The sequence below is a fragment of the Bubalus bubalis genome, chromosome X (assembly GCF_019923935.1).
Source record: "Bubalus bubalis isolate 160015118507 breed Murrah chromosome X, NDDB_SH_1, whole genome shotgun sequence".
In the NCBI taxonomy this organism is placed as follows: domain Eukaryota; kingdom Metazoa; phylum Chordata; class Mammalia; order Artiodactyla; family Bovidae; genus Bubalus; species Bubalus bubalis.
The window spans coordinates 91264403-91281495 of record NC_059181.1 but is presented as its reverse complement, the minus strand read 5'-3'; the positions used below and the strand labels follow the sequence as shown (position 1 = coordinate 91281495).

At 37.8% G+C, this 17093-nt stretch overlaps 1 protein-coding gene across 10 annotated transcripts in view; it reads right to left on the bottom strand.

Annotated features, from left to right (window-relative positions):
- The window catches only part of PWWP3B (PWWP domain containing 3B), a 168132-nt gene that overhangs the window by 138139 nt on the left and 12900 nt on the right, over positions 1-17093 (bottom strand). The window contains exon 1 of one of the 10 annotated variants that reach the window (XM_044936464.2): positions 1654-1770. The exons of the other annotated variants lie outside the window; for them this stretch is intronic. The gene's annotated coding sequence lies outside the window, so the exon portion shown is untranslated. Of the gene's footprint in view, positions 1-1653; positions 1771-17093 lie in introns of those variants that run through there. 10 annotated transcript variants of the gene reach the window in all.

The following is a 17093-nucleotide window of genomic DNA, read 5'->3' as shown; positions in this document are numbered from 1 at the left end:
ATAATCTTTCTGGTTATAAAACATGCAGAAGCTTATTAAAAATCAAAAAGATGCAAAGAGATGTAGGTAAAACTAAGTACAAGCTTCAATATAAATAATCTGAATATTTTCCATTTTCCAGACTTTTTTACATGTATAGATAAATGCATACCATTTCAAAACAACATCAGATCTCTGATGTTGAGCAGTCTGAACATTATTCTACCTAAGTGTTTTTCACATGATTTATGAATTACTTTAAATGAGTTTTTTTTCTCACATTTGTAACATTTTATCTCAGTATTTTTCCTGATGATGTAAACAAGAAAATGTGTAAGAATATATTAATACTCTAAAATTAGACAGCAGTAAAGCTAGTCCTATCTGTCCAACTACACAAATAAATATTCATTTTAATAGTATGGCAGGTATGTTTTCCCAGAATTGGCTGCATGAATTATATAGTAGCATATATATGTTCTGCTAACACACATATTTAATTTTGTGAGATAATGTTACAATTGTATGCTACAATTTACTTCTTTCACTTTATTTCTCAGACATTTCAAATCTCTACATGTAGAGATTCACGTTTTTATTTTCGAGACACATAGTATTCCACTGTATGAATGCACCATGACCTATAATATTTTTAAAACCTGCTAATAGAAATAAACCAAATCCTCTGTCTCAGTCTTAAAAAACTTTAAAGATACCAGAAAATGGTTATTGCTGACCACAGCTATACCTGTGATCTGAAAGAATGAGTTGGAAGGAAGATACAGACAGGGCTGTAGCCAACACAGCAACCAGGCTACACACTTGATTATGTCCAGGAAAATTTCCACTATTGGCAAAAGATGGGGGGTCATGTCTGCATGTCTGTGTGTGTCTATGAATGCTTACGTGTTTGAAGCAAATTGGATATGCTGTCAGCTTCATTTTTCTTTCATGATTATAAAAGTAATCATGGGGAGATGCTGATATTCACTAGGAATTAATATTAAAATAGTAACTTGACTATCCAGAAATGCTGAATAACATGGGAGCTTATTTTCTCCCAGATTTTTTAAATCATGCGAATATACAAGCATATATATGTATAAGTGTCTTCACTCAAATACATACTTGTTCCCCTTTCCATGTTCATGTACAGGTGACACACACATAGTCTATGTGCCAATCAAATTATAGAAGTATTTCCCCTCAAGCTGCCATACATTTTTATCCATCATTTTCTGTGTAGATTAATAAATGCTTAAACATTCAAACAGTAACAGAATCTCTAGCAATATAAACATGGAATGCCAAGTCAATAAATTAGCATGAATGCCTGAGCTGCACTGAAGTCTTAATATAGAGGCTGTAATCTGATCACTCCTTCTTCCACTTGTAGACTTTTAAAGGATTGGGAGATACAAAAATTCCAAAGGATTAATTCTTTCATAATGCCAACAATTATCTCAAATCCACACACCTTTCCCACCACTTTAAAACCACTGTTCCTATTGCTCTCATCTTCATCCTAGGGTCTTGAGAAATCCCTATAAAATAACTAGATTTAAGACAGCCATTACATCCCAGGGACGGGGGAGCCTGGTGGGCTGCCATCTATGGGGTCACACAGAGTCGGACACGACTGAAGTGACTTAGCATAGCATAGCATAGCATTACCTTGAAGCTTCTTGTCAGCTGCAGCCTGGTGAAATGCTGCTCCTCCCCCAAGACTGGCCAGGTACAGCTCACTCTGAAGCTTCTCAGAGAATGCTGTGCCCCTCCCTGTGATGAAGTCAGATGATCCTTCTCTGAATTAGGTGAGGGAGAACTGCCAAATTAAACTGCTGAAGTATAAAAGGGTAGAACGGAGAAGGCGATGGCACCCCACTCCAGTACTCTTGCCTAGAAAATCCCATGGACGGAGGAGCCTGGTAGGCTGCAGTCCATGAAGTCGCTGAGTTGGACATGACTGAGCGACTTCACTTTCACTTTTCACTTTCATGCATTGGAGAAGGAAATGGTAACCCACTCCAGTGTTCTTGCCTGGAGAATCCCAGGGACGGGGGAGCCTGATGGGCTGCCGTCTATGGGGTCCCACAGAGTTGGACACGACTGAAGCGACTTAGCAGCAGCAGCAGCAGCAGCAAAGGGGTAGAAATGTTCCTTTTTAAAGAACTTGAAAGTGAATTAGCAACAAGTGTCTGTTTAATTTCCCTTAGGGTGGTGATTTCTTGGGGGAAAAAAGGGTGTAAATCACTTTACTTTAAAAAAAAAGTCTGATTTAAACTATTTCGCCATGTTTTTTTTTTTTTTTCCTTGCCTTCTCTGCATCTTACCTTGGTAGGTCAATTTAAAACCCAGCTGGTCATGCTTCATTAAAATAGTTCACTAAGGATGTTTATTTGGATCGCACTAAAACTGTACACCGTTTTAGGGAACATGACTTATAATTTTCAAATCTGTTTTCAGGACATGGTATGTCTCTCTTTTTATTCAGTTCTTTTCTTAAATGCTTCAGAAATTTCTAGTATATCTTCAAGGAACATGGATATTTCTGACCAGAGGCTGGAAATCACTGGTTTGCAGGCAAATGCCCATTTCATATACCCTCATCAATAACTGGCAAATCCTCCTTCTTATATTTTATTAGTATTTTTCACTCACACAAGTCAATGTGGGGAAATTAATTTTTTAAAAAGTTACAAGTATTTGTTTTTCTGTATGTCTGAAACGTATCTTGCACATTTTTTTCATTAAAATTCTCCTGTGTTAGATTAAAATTCAGCTGATTTAACTTAGAAAGCTAATTTAAAATATTGCTAGGGATAATTTTGGAAATGAAAATATTTGGGAATGAAGTGTTTTATTTGACTTCTGTATTATCTAATACATATTTATATATAAATTTATTGTTATATATTTTATTTTATATAAAATTTATTTATATAAACACACACACACATATATATATATATATATAATCTCCTATTACAGTAGAAAAAGTAAACTAATACATTGGCCAAAGAGAATGACTACATGCTCCTGATTAATTTAGAACCCAGTTCAACATCTAGAAATACACATACTTAACAAATGTCTGACAGCAGTCAATGTGTAAGCCCCTTTCAAATCCAGAATGTGAGATGTAAAGGGACACAAGATATGATGGGTTGTTAAGATCTCAGTTCTAGGATTCTCCCAAACTTTGGATGATGTTAGGTATCCCTCTGACAAAGCAGCCAAGGCCTTTATTTTCTGTGGTTGGTTAGTATCCACAGTAAGTTTTACTTTATTTCTTTTTTAGAGAGGTGTAGAAAACACTTTTTTTAGTTTTGACTAGGTATCTATGGAAACAACTCTATATTAGCACTCAAAATACATAATCATTTTTTGTTGTTAAGTGTACAATATAGTGGGTCACAGGCTTCTCTGGTGGCTCAGCTGGTAAAGAATCCGCCTGCAATGTGGGAGACCTGGGTTCAATCCCTGAGTTGGGAAGATCCCCTGGAGAAGGGAAAGGCTACCCACTCCAGTACTCTGGCCTGGAGAATTTCAAGGGCTGTATAGTCCATGGGGTCTCAAAGAGTTGGACACGACTGAGCAACTTTCACAGATAGTGGTTCACAATTTTAAAGATTATACTCCATCTACAGTTATTATAAAATACTGGCTATAATCCTTTTGCTGTACAATAGTCTTTGTAGCTTATTTTATACATAGTTGTTTATACCTCATAATCCCCTACTCCTATATTGTCCCTTCCCACTTCTCTATTTCCACTAGTAATCATTAGTTTGTTTCTTTATCTTGTGAGTCTGTTTCATTTTTGTTATATTTACTAGTTTGTGGTATTTTTTAGATTCCGCATGTAAGTGATATCATACAGTACTTGTCTTTCATTTAGCATAATACCCTCTAAGTCCATCCATGTTACTGCAAATGGGAAAAGTTTACTCTTTTTTATGGCTGAGTAGTATCTCATTGTATATATACCACATCTTCTTTATCCATTTATCTGTTATGTACAGTTAGGTTGCACTCGTATCTTGGCAATAGTAAATAATGCTGCTGCTACAAACATTGGAGTGCATGTATCTTTTCAAATTAGTGGTTTTGTTTTGGTTTTTGGATATATACACAGGAGTGGAACTACTGGGTCATATGGTACTTCTATTTTTAGTTATTTTGAGAAACTGCCATACCGTTTTCCACAGCGACTGCACCAGTTTACGTTCCCACCAACAGTATACAAGGGTTTTCTTTTCTCCACATCCTCACCAAAATTTGTTGTGTTCTTTATTTATAATAGCGATTCTGATAGGTGTGAGGCGGTATCTCATTGTGACAATTTGGGGGATGCAGTGTATTATATAATATGTAAATGTATATAAATATATATTTATATATAAATTTTATTTTATATACTTTATATATAAATGTGTTTGTATGTAAAACCACCTCTATGTAAGTATTAATATAAGAAAATATATAATAATACTGAGGATAATCCCCAGGCTAGTATTTTATTGACCGTGCTAATAGTTACAGTATGTAATCTTTTGTACTATGCTGCTGCTGCTGCTGCTGCTGTTGCTAAGTCGCTTCAGTCGTGTCCGACTCTGTGCAACCCCATAGAAGGCAGCCCACCAGGCTCCCCCGTCCCTGGGATTCTCCAGGCAAGAACACTGGAGTGGGCTGCCATTTCCTTCTCCAATGCATAAAAGTGAAAAGTGAAAGTGAAGTCGCTCAGTCGTGTCTGACTCGTAGCAACCCCATGGATTGCAGCCCACCAGGCTCCTCCATCCATGGGATTTTCCAGGCAAGAGTACTGGAGTGGGGTGCCATTGCTTTCTCCGTTTGTATTATAAACCACCCCTAAATCTCAGAGGCTCAGCCCCAAAAGAGTTTCTAATGCTGATGTCAAAGTTCAACGGAGGTCATCAAGCAGCCAGAGAGGGAGAGGAGTCTCCGTTCTAAGCAGGCATTAAAAGACTCAAACTTCCTCCATTCTATGACCCTACCATATTCTTTGGCCTTGAAGTCCTCCACAGTCTTTGCACCTGGCTAACGAGGGTCACAAAAGATTCAGACGTGACTTAAGTGACTAAACAACAACTACAAAGGATCTTATGAAGATGGTCATTGGAGAATCCCAGGAAAGGTTTCAGAGGCCAGGACCGGCAAACATCATTATTGGTCACAGTCAACTAGATAAAACTGTTATAGAGGCTGGGGAATGTAGTCTCCTTATGACCCAGGAGGAAAATGAAACACAATTTGGTGAACACATAGCATTCTCTCTGCCAGAGGAAGTTTTCCCTTTCCATCTTTTATGAACTTTTGTTGTTTAATGTTTTTTTTTTTTCTTTTCTTTTTCGGCTGTGCAGCATATTTACAAAGACCAGGACAGACATTTCTATTTGCCCACCCTACATTCACTTTTTGCATTCTTTGTCATTAACAGAACTCCAGTTGCATTCAAGGTGGCAGTGTAAAGTCTTAAAATATTTTTTCCCCACAATCCTCCAAATAAGCCCTGGCCACAAGATGGAATTTATTGCTGAAGAATGTAAGCAGAAATAGTTCTGAAGATTCTAGAGAAGGTACCTCCAAAGGGGAAAACTGTCTTCTTGGGCTTTTTCTTTTTCCCTCACTTTCCCTCTTTCTCTTACTCCCCCCTAGAATTTGACCACAACAGGATTCAGACAGCCAATCTGGACCAAGAAGTGATTTAGAAAAAGGATGCAACTCATTAGGGATGAATGATCCTGAACCCCTGAATAATGGGTCCATCCCATTCCAATCACTTTAACCCAATGGAACAATACATTTCTATCTTACCTAGGTCACTGTGTTTTCTAGTCTCTAGTGGTAGGAAATAAAGTTGATCTTATATACAATTACCAACAAAAATAATAATATTATTATAGAATTAATCTTTTCAAAGCTTTCAAATTATTATTACATAATTTAAAGAGGATTACCAGGTTAGTATAAATATGAATTTATATAAATGAAGAGATATATTCAATTATATATTTTACAAGTAATATTTCTCATTCCATCTTCTCATTTCACACATTTTAGAAAAGTCAAGTGCACACAAAATGTGATCATTACATTAAGATTATACTCTTCTGTGTTTATTTCGTCTATTTTCTATATTGCATGCTCAGTCACTAAGTCATGTCTGACTCTTGGCAACCCCATGGACTGTATCCCACCAGGCTCCTCTGTCCATGGAATTTTCCAGGCAAGAATACTAGAGTGGGTTGCCATATCCTTCTCCAGGGGATCTTTTTCACCCAGAGATTGAACCCACATTTCCTGTGTCACCTGCAATGGCAGGGGCAGATTCTTTACCACTGAGCCACTTGGGCTAAATCAGAAAATACTACAACACCTCACCATTTTTCAAACAAAATACAAAGGAAAAGATTAATTCCTTGGACAATATTTTATGTTTCATTGTTCTATAGAAGGAGTGGGAAAAGAAAGATAACCAATAATAATTAATGCTGATACTACTACTACTATTAATGAAGATATAGAATAATTACAGATATAATAATATCTAACATCTATAGTTTTCCATGTGCCAGGTATTGTTCCCAGCACTTGACATATTATTTTATTTAATTATTAGATGGCTATTTCAGGTAGGAGAGTCCCATGCCCGAGTCATTCTGCATAACACGAGTAGTAATATTACTAATAATAATGACAAAGAATGAGAGAAACCAAAAGTGTTTTTTTACCATGAGCCAGGCCCTCTGCCAAGTGCTCTGTTTACACCATCTCCCTCTATTCTCGCAAAATCTTGTTAGGTGGGTATTCTGAGTATTACCACTTTATAGATGAGGCATTAGAGAGGTTAATTAACTTTTACAAGGATACCTAGAGACTATTGGGCACATGGGATTTGAATCCACGTACTCTGACTCTCAAGTCCATGTTTTTAATCACTAAAACACACTGAACCTACCTCATCCAAATGAAAAATGCTCTATAAATGTGGACTGGATGAATGGTGAATTAGTGAATTTGAAATAGCTATGTACTAGAAATCATGGAAACTTAAAAGAGAATCCTGTATTTAATTTAACATAAATTAGTCTTTTATAACATAATTATAAGAGTGAGTGACATCCCATCACTTTTGCCATATTCTACTGATTGGAAGCAAGTCATAGGTTCTGGCCATACTTAAGGGGAAGGAATTACATAAGGGGGTGGGTCACTTAGAGTGTGCCCACCACAATACTGTATGATTCCACTCATGTGACATTTTCAGAAAGAGGAAAACACAGTGACGTGATCAGTGGCTGTCAGGGATTACAGGTAGATGGAGGGTGTGACTACACATGGTTGGCATAGAAAGTTGTCAGGGTGATAGAATCTTCCACATCCTGGCTGTGACAGTGATTTTATGAATTTACACATGTGTAAAATCCAAAGAAGTATATACAAAAAATCACATATTGTGTATGATGATTTAAGTATGATTTTAACATATATAATAAAAATAAAAATTTAAATGGAAAAATTTAATAATTATTGTATAAAAATAAACTATTTATATAAACATGCTTTAGAGATATGCTTCTCCCTGAAGCATATTTCATAACAAAGGAAAAAAAAACCACCCATACATGTATTATTAGAAAGCATCAGTTCCATTTTGACTTAAGATACAATAAGCCATAAGAGAATGTCACCCATAATTTAATGATAAAAAATGTAAGTAATCCACAAAACCATAATATCCCTTGAGCTCATCACAGAACTGAGGTAAAATGAATTCCAAAGGGTAACCAGCCCCTTTGGCAAAGCATGGAGACAGAAGTAGCTGTCATGCAAGCAAGTTTAAAAAAAAATCAGCTGAACGCTTAATGAATTTTTAAAATCTTAAACTCTTAATGGGCTAGTGTCTCAGCAGTTTGGAATATGTGGCACTCAAGACACTTATACATTCACTGCCAAGTTATTTTCCAGTCCTTAACCAGAAGCACACAAACATGACTGTGGACAATGCAGAAGACCAAAAGAGCCCATGTCAGTGGTTCAGGTATGCAGGAGGCAGTCAGCTGTTGCTGGCAGACAGACATGAAGCCCCACACACTTATACAAACCCTTCTATGATGGGAAGCAAAAGTCTTAAGCCACCAGGGAAAAAGCAAAAGCCACCTTCCCAGGGAAGGGAACATAGGAAACCCTCCTATCCCCAAAACAAAGGCAGAAATCCATAGCTGCTGGGGAGCAGTCAAAGCAAAAAACCTCTGCCCTTGAGGAGGAGCAGGAAACCTTTGAGTTCAGGATTCTCTATGAATAAAAAGCAGTGGTCAGCTACTGCTGAGGAAGGGGCAAGATATCAACCTTAGATCCCTGGTTGTTCAGATGGTAAAGAATGTATCTGCAATGCAGGAGACCTGGGTTCAATCCCTGGGTCAGGAAGATCCCTTGGAGAAGGGAATGGCAATCCAACTCCAGTATTCTTGCCTGGAGAATTCCATGGACAGAGAAGCCTGGTGGATTATAGCCCATGGGGTCACAAAGAGTCAGACATGACTGAGCGACTAACACTAGATATAAATCAGAGGTTAGCTGCCATTTGGAGAGGAAAGAATGCTGAGAAAGTACAACCATCAGATCTAGCTACATAGGGCCTCCCTAAAGCTGAGGCTAGACAAAAAAACAAAGAACACTCCCTGCCTCACCAGGAACCTAGCATCTAACAATAACAGCAGCTCACTGCTGGAAAACAGGCAAGGGCATGAAGAGAGATACCACACTCCCCAACATGTGGCACAGATGTAAAGAAACTATTGAACATTTAGAATTGAAAAAGACCACTGAGAAAAAACCTCTGGCACTCAGGCTGCACTCTAAGCAAAAAGTTTATTATGCAAGTCAGATGATAATGAAATGAGAAAAGGAGGACACAATCTTCAGCTTATTTTATGATACCAGTATTAACCTCATACTAGAGGAAAAAGTATAAAAGGAAAGAAAATTACAGATCAATTGTGCCTCAGAAACAAAGACACAAATCCAATGATACAGATATAGAAATGATATAGAATTACATAGAAAATGATTATAAAATTATTATGGATAAATCATAAGGATAAAATATTATGACTGGTGTTTATCTTGGAAGCGTAAGGATGGTTATACATTTGCCAATAAATCAATGTAATTCACTATATCAACAGACTAAATAAAGAATATTAGAGGTCCTCTCAACTGATGCAGAAAAGCATTTGACATAATTCCACAGACATTCATGATAAAAAAATGTTGGCATACCAGTAATTAAAGGGATCTCAATGGCACCCCACTCCAGCACTCTTGCCTAGAAAATCCCATGGATGGAGGAGCCTGGTAGGCTGCAGTCCATGGGGTCGCTAAGAGTCAAGACACGACTGAGCGACTTCACTTTCCCTTTTCACTTTCATGCATTGGAGAAGGAAATGGCAACCCACTCCAGTATTCTTGCCTGGAGAATCCCAGGGATGGGGGAGCCTGGTGGGCTGCCGTCTATGGGGTCGCACAGAGTCGGACACGACTGAAGTGATTTAGCAGCAGCAGCAGCAGCAGCACTCAACTTGATCAAGGGCATCTACAAAAAAGCCTGAAGTTAAAATCCTACTTAATAGTGAAATATGGAATGAATTTCCCCTAAAATTAGGAACAAGGATTTCTGCTTTCAACACTTCTACTCTACATTATATTAGAGATCCTAAAATAAATAGCAACTGAAAAATAAAGGCATGCAGAATGAAAAGGAAGAAATAAAGCTGCTTTTAATTGCAGACATGATCATCTATGCAGAAAATTCCAATGAATTTAACAAAAGAAAACAAAAGCTACTAAACCTAATACCTGTTTATCAATATCATCAGCTGTAAGGCCAACATAATTTATTTCTATAGAATAAAAATTAGAAGTTGAAATTTAACAAAGTACCATTTGTAATATCAAACCCAAGGAAATACTAAGTTAGAATAAATCTAACAAATATGTGCATGATTTGCACACCGAAGACTTTAAAAATGGTGAGAGAAATTAAGGAAGAGATGAATAAATGGAGAAAGATATCAAGTTCATTGACTAAAAAATGAACTATTTCTAGGCTGTAACTTCTCCCCAAACATATCTATAAAAATCATTGCAATTTCAATCAGAATCCCAGCAGGCTTTATGTAGAAATTGAGAAGGTATCTCTAAAATGTATATGGAAAAGCAAAGGAAATAGGAGAACAACCAGAGTAATTTTGAAAAGAAAACACAAAGTTGGAAGACTTACACTACCTGATTTAAAGACTACAGTAAACAAAACAGTGTATTGAATATTATTGGCACAGGATAGACATATAGATAAATAAAATAGAAACAGACCAGCAAATATGGTCTATGGCAATGGTAATTAAATGGAGAAGGGATGGTCTTTTCAACAAATAATGCTGGAAAAATTAGACATTATATGCAAGAATGTTCACCCTGAACCCTTAGATAAGACCATACACAAAAATTAGCTCAAAATGACAGACTGACTTTAATGTAAAAGCAAAAACTATGAAACTCATGGAAGAAAACAAAGCAGGAAATCTTTGTAGACCTTCATTTAGACAAAAGATTTATCAGACCACAAAAAACACGGACTATAAAATTTTGATAAATTTGACTTGAAAAGTTCTTTGCTCTTCAAAAAATAAAATGAAAATCCAGAGTGGGAGAATATACTTGCAGAAAAAGTATCAGATTAAAAAAAAAAACTTGTATATAGAATATATAAATAACTTACAATTCAATAAGATTAATGGCTCAATTTAAATAGATCCTCATCAAAGAAGATATATAAATACCAAATGAACACATTAAAAGATGCTCAACACTATTAGCAATTAAGGATATACAAATAAATCTACAATAAGATACCACTAACACCTTTATAAAAATAGCTAATATTATAAAGAGAAAATATCTGACAGTATCAACTACTGGCAATGATGCAGAGCTACTGGAACTTATACAATGCTGGTGGAAATACAAAATATCACAGCTACTTCAGAAAACAGTTTGGCAGTTTCTAATATATTTAGACATACATTTATCAAAACCAGCTAAGAGAAATGAAACTTATGTACAAAGATCTGTTCTGGAATGTATGTTGCTGTTGTTTATTAGCTAAGTTGTGTCTGATTCTTTTGGGATCCCATGGACTGTAGCCCACCAGGCTTCTCAGTCAATGGAATTTTCCAGGCAAGAATGCTGGAGTGGGTTGCCATGCCCTCTTCCAGGGGATCTTCCTGACCCAGGGATCAAACCCATGTATCCTGCATTGCAGGCGGATTCCTTATTGCTGACCCACTGGGGAAGGCCTCTGGAATGTATACAACAACTTTAACCATAATCAGCAAAACCTATAAATCTACTGGTGAGTGAATATATAAGTTGTAAAATAACAGAATACCTGTAAGCTAATTTAAGAAATAAACCTCTGATACATATACCAACATGAGTAAATTATCAGAAACATTATGGTAAGTGAAAGAAATAGATGCAAAAGGGTAGAAACTGTACAATTCCATTTATATGATATTCTGGAAAATGAAAACTATAGGGACAGAAATCGGACAAGTGGTTGCTAGGAACTGGGGTAGAGAGAGTATTGACTATAGTGAGACAGTAATGGAACTATTCTATAGCCTGACTGTACTGGTTATTACATGACTGTATATGTTTGTCAAAACTCATTGAATTACATATCAAAAAGACTGAATTTAACTCTATGTAAACTACACCTTAATAAATCTGAGTCTTAAAAAGGTGTCCAATCAGAATATAACCTATATAACCAGTTGATGTTTTACAGTGAGCATAATGGGAATATATATAGGAATTTTGTTTGTACTTTGGTCAATGATTACCTAAAGAGGTTGCGAGTACCGCAGGTATGTGTAAAAATATCCTCTGTAGTGTATAAAGAACATATTAAATATTCTATTTGTTTAACCTCTTTAAGTAATTCTTTTGTTATGCCTAGCCTAGCATCTTTATTTTTTTAATTTTTATACTGAAATATGGCTGCGCGGGCGCAGGAGGGCCTAGAGGAGCTATTCCACATTCAAGGTCAGAAGGGGCAGCGGTGAGGAGATAGCCCCCGTCCAAGATAAGGAGCAGCAGCTGCGCTTTGCTGGAGCAGCCGTGAAGAGATACCCCACGTCCAAGGTAAGAGAAACCCAAGTAAGACGGTAGGTGTTGCAAGAGGGAATCAGAGGGCAGACACACTGAAACCATACTCACAGAAAACTAGTCAATCTAATCACACTAGGACCACAGCCTTGTCTAACTCAATGAAACTAAGCCATGCCCGTGGGGCCACCCAAGACAGGCGGGTCATGGTGGAGAGGTCTGACAGAATGTGGTCCACTGGAGAAGGGAATGGCAAACCACTTCAGTATTCTTGCCTTGAGAACCCCATGAGCAGTATGAAAAGGCAAAATGATAGGATACTGAAAGAGAAACTCCCCAGGTCAGTAGGTGCCCAAAATGCTACGGGAGATCAGTGGAGAAATAACTCCAGAAAGAAGGAAGGGATGGAGCCAAAGCAAAAACAATACCCAGCTATGGATGTGACTGGTGATAGAAGCAAGGCCCGATGCTGTAAAGAGCAATATTGCATAAGAATCTGGATGTTAGGTACATGAATAAAGGCAAATTGGAAGTGGTCAAACGAGAGATGGCAAGAGTGAACGTCAACATTCTAGGAATCAGTGAACTAAAATGGACTGGATTGGGTGAATTTAACCCAGATGACCATTATATCTACTACTGCGGGCAGGAAACCCTCAGAAGAAATGGAGTAGCCATCATGGTCAACAAAAGAGTTCGAAATGCAGTACTTGGATGCAATCTCAAAAACGACAGAATGATCTCTGTTTGTTTCCAAGGCAAACCATTCAATATCACAGTAATCCAAGTCTATGCCCCAAACAGTAATGCTGAAGAAGCTGAAGTTCAATGGTTCTATGAAGACCTACAAGACCTTTTAGAACTAACACCCAAAAAAGATGTCCTTTTCATTATAGGGGACTGGAATGCAAAAGTAGGAAGTCAAGAAACACCTGGGTAACAGGCAAATTTGGTCTTGGAGTACAGAATGAAGCAGGGCAAAGGCTAATAGAGTTTTGCCAAGAAAATGCACTGGTCATAGCAAACACCCTCTTCCAACAACACAAGAGAAGACTCTACACATGGGCATCACCAGATGGTCAACACCGAAATCAGATTGATTATATTCTTTGCAGCCAAAGATGGAGAAACTCTACACAGTCAAAAAAAACAAGACCAGAAGCTGACTGTGGGTCAGATCATGAACTCCTTATTACCAAATTTAGACTTAAATTGAAGAAAGTAGGGAAAACCACTAGACCATTCAGATATGACCTAAATCAAGTCCCTTATGATTATACAGTGGAAGTGAGAAATAGATTTAAGGGCCTAGATCTGATAGATAGAGGGCCTGATGAACTATGGACTGAGGTTCGTGACATTGTACAGGAGACAGGGATCAAGACCATCCCCATGGAAAAGAAATGCAAAAAAAGCAAAATGGCTGTTGGGAGAAGCCTTACAAATAGCTGTGAAAAGAAGAGAAGCGAAAGCAAAGGAGAAAAGGAAAGATATAAGTACCTAAATGCAGAGTTCCAAATAATAGCAAAAAGAGATAAGAAAGCCTTCCTCAGTGATCAATGCAAAGAAATAGAGGAAAATAACAGAATGGGAAAGAATAGAGATCTTTGAAGAAAATTAGAGATACCAAGGGAACATTTCATGCAAAGATGGGCATAATAAAGGACAGAAATGGTATGGACCTAACAAAAGCAGAAGATATTAAGAAGAGGTGGCAAGAATACACAGAACTGTACAAAAAAAGATCTTCATGACCCAGATAATCACAACGGTGTGATCGCTCACCTAGAGCCAGATATCCTGGAATGTGAAGTCAAGTGGGCCTTAGAAAGCATCACTACGAACAAAGCTAGTGGAGGTGATGGAATTCCAGCTGAGCTATTTCAAATCCTGAAAGATGATGCTGTGAAAGTGCTGCACTCAATATGCCAGCACATTTGGAAAACTCAGCAGTGGCCACAGGACTGGAAAAGGTCAGTTTTCATTGCAATCCCAAAGAAAGGCAATGCCAAAGAATGCTCAAACTACTGCACAATTGCATACTCATCTGACACGCTAGTAAAGTAATGCTCAAAATTCTCCAAGCCAGGCTTCAGCAATACGTGAACCGTGAACTTCCAGATGTTCAAGCTGGTTTTAGAAAAGGCAGAGAAACCAGAGACCAAATTGACAACATCCGCTGGATTATCAAAAAAGCAAGAGAGTTCCAGAAAAATATCTATTTCTGCTTTATTGACTATGCCAAAGCCTTTGACTGTGTGGATCACAAGAAACTGTGGACAATTCTGAAAGAGATGGGAATACCAGACCACCTGACCTGACTCTTGAGAAATTTGTATGCAGGTTAGGAAGCAACATTTAGAACTGGACATGGAACAACAGACTGGTTCCAAATAGGAAAAGGAGTACATCAAGGCTGTATATTGTCACTCTGCTTATTTAACTTATATGCGAGTACATCATGAGAAACGCTGGGCTGGAAGATGCACAAGCTGGAATGAAGATTGCAGGGAGAAATATCAATAACCTCATATATGCAGATGACACCACCCTTATGGCAGAATGTGAAGAGAAACAAAAAAACCCTCTTGATGAAGATGAAAGAGGAGAGCGAAAAAGTTGGCTTAAAACTCAACATTCAGAAAACGAAGATCATGGCATCTGGTCCCATCACTTCATGGCAAATAGATGGGGAAACAGTGGAAACAGTGTCAGACTTTATTTTTTGGGGCTCCAAAATCACTGCAGATGGTGACTGCAGCCATGAAATTAAAAGACACTTACTCCTTGGAAGGAAAGTTATGACCAACCTAGATAGCATATTCAAAAGCAGAAACATTACTTTGCCAACAAAGGTCCGGCTAGTCGAGGCTATGGTTTTTCCAGTGGTCATGTATGGATGTGAGAGTTGGACTGTGAAGTAAGCTGAGCGCTGAAGAATTGATGCTTTTGAACTGTGGTGTTGGAGAAGACTCTTGAGAGTCCCTTGGACTGCAAGGAGATCCAACCAGTCCATTCTGAAGGAGATCAGCCCTGGGATTTCTTTGGAAGGAATGATGCTAAAGCTGAAACTCCAGTACTTTGGCCACCTCATGCGAAGAGTTGACTCATTGGAAAAGACTCTGATGCTGGGAGGGATTGGGGGCAGGAGGAGAAGGGGACGACAGAGGATGAGATGGCTGGATGGCATCACTGACTCGATGGACGTGAGTCTGAGAGAACTCCAGGAGTTGGTGATGGACAGGGAGGCCTGGCGTGCTGGGATTCATGGGGTCTCAAAGATTCGGACACAACTGAGCGACTGAACTGAACTGAACTGAATAGCTGATTTACCCCCTGGAGGAGGAAATGGTGACCGAATCAAGTAGTCTTGCCTAGAAAATCCCATGAAAAAAGGAGCCTGGATGGTTACAGTTCATGGGGTCACAAAGAGTTGGACATGACTGAGCACACATAGTTTATTTACAATGTTGTGTTAGTTTCAGGGGTACAGCAAAGTGATTCAGTTATACATATAATATATGCATTCTTTTTCAGATTCTCTTCCCATATAGGTTACTGCAGAATACTAAGTAGAGATCTGTGTTCTATACAGCAGGTCCTTTGTTGATTATCTATTAATATATACAGTAGTGTGTATATGTAAATTCCAAACTCCTAAGGTACCCCTTCCCCACTTTTGCCTTTTGTTTACCATATGTTTGTATTCAAAGTCTGTGAGTCTGTTTCTGATTTGTAGATATGTTCACTTGTATCATTTTAAAAGATTCTACATATAAGTGATATCATATGATATTTGTCTAAATTACTTCATTTAGTACAATAATCTTTAGGTTCATCCATGTTGCTGCAAATGACATTACTGCATTCTTTTCAACGGCTGAGTAATAATCCATTGTATATAGGGACTGCATCTTCTTTATTTATCCCTCTGTCAATGGACATTTAGGTTGCTTCCAGGTATTAACTAATTTTTATTAACTTCTATTTTTGAATTTGCTTTAAAAATGTTGGTGGGTACCTGACTTTTGATGCAGTTCTGTAACTCTTTGCACAAATTCAAATCTCCACTAAGTATCTGTTTCATTGAAGTTAGTTAACAGAAGACAAATGTCAAGAATCTGGAGGACATCAGTACTCTACAGCTTGTGAAATTTATCCTTATTGGCAGAGCTTTAACTCCACTGACATTCTGGCATGCCATTCAAGCATATGAGCAGAAGGAAAGGAAGGAGCAGAAGCCAAAGTGCCATAATCTGGAGACAGAGGTCTGGTTAAGAATACATTCCCAGTGAGAAAGTGGAAGCCAAATAACATATGAAAGACAGAATGGTTATAGAATAAACAAATGTCAATATTTTTTAGCTTATAAGGTCCATGTAAAAGAGTAGAAATTGTACATTTGGAATACTACCAAATACCATGAGGGGGCCATGAGCATAGGTAAAGCAAGACATTTTAGATTCTAAATGGATATTCAAAATATTGAATGACTGCTAAGGCACAGGCACAGAGTTGAAACTGCCTGTAAACAAAGTTAAGTTTTTATTATTAATATTCACTGGCAGAAAGTGAAGAAGAACTAAAGAGCCTCTTGATGAAAGTGAAAGAGGAGAGTGAAAAAGTTGGCTTAAAGCTCAACATTCAGAAAACTAAGATCATGGCATCCGGTCCCATCACTTCATGGCAAATAGATGGGGAAACAGTGTAAACAGTGGCTGACTTTATTTTTCTGGGCTCCAAAATCACTGCAGATGGTGATTGCAGCCATGATATTAAAAGATGCTTACTCCTTGGAAGGAAAGTTATGACCAACCTAGACTGCATATTAAAAAGCAGAGACATTACTTTGCCAACAAAGGTCCATCTAGTCAAGGCTATGGTTTTACCAGTGGTCATGTATGGATGTGAGAGTTGGA